The following is a 745-nucleotide window of genomic DNA, read 5'->3' as shown; positions in this document are numbered from 1 at the left end:
TTGCCTCTGCCTCCCAAAGAGCTGGGATTATAGGCATGAGCCCCCACACTCAGCCAAGCTGGTAGTCTTTTTGGAGATCAAGGCTGCAGTGAGCTGTGAGTATGCCTCCGCACTCCAGCCTGAGCAAGTGAGTGAGACCCTGTCTCAAAAAAAAAAGGACTACCAGGCTGGAATGTTGAGAAGTAGGACAGTAAATAGTGTACTTTTTGTTTCTGTTTTTGTTTGTTTTAGAGACTGGGTTTGGCTCTGTTGCCCTGTCACTGCAGCCTCGACCTCCTGGGCTCAAGGGGTCCTCTCACCTTAGCCTCCCGAGTAGCTGGGACTAGAGGCACGTGCCACCACAACTGGCTAATTTTATTTTTTGTAGAGACGAGGGTCTTGCTATGTTGTACAAGCTGGTCTCGAACTCCTGAGCTCAAGCATCCTCCTTCCTTGGCCTCTCGCAGTGCTGGGATCCTGTGATGGCGTGAGTCACAGCATCCAGCCACTTGCCTGGCTCTACTTCCCCAAATTTTTAACCAATGACCTCATAGTCAGCCTCGTGGCCAAGCTAAGAGGAGAGATGGGGCAGATGTAGGCAGGTGGCCAGAGATGAGCTCAGCAGGTCGGATCCCTTGTTCCTCTCGGACAGCTTCCATGGGTCCCCAGAGGTGGAGCCGGGATGGAAGTAAACAGAGCGCAGGGGCTGGAGGTCAGGCCAGTCCGTCCACCTGGCAGGGCTGCAATCTCCCAAAACCTCCCCTAG

This window comes from Mandrillus leucophaeus, unplaced genomic scaffold, assembly GCF_000951045.1.
Source record: "Mandrillus leucophaeus isolate KB7577 unplaced genomic scaffold, Mleu.le_1.0 Scaffold11, whole genome shotgun sequence".
NCBI classification, from domain to species: domain Eukaryota; kingdom Metazoa; phylum Chordata; class Mammalia; order Primates; family Cercopithecidae; genus Mandrillus; species Mandrillus leucophaeus.
The sequence above is the reverse complement of the archived record's forward strand: the minus strand, read 5'-3'. Positions refer to the sequence as shown.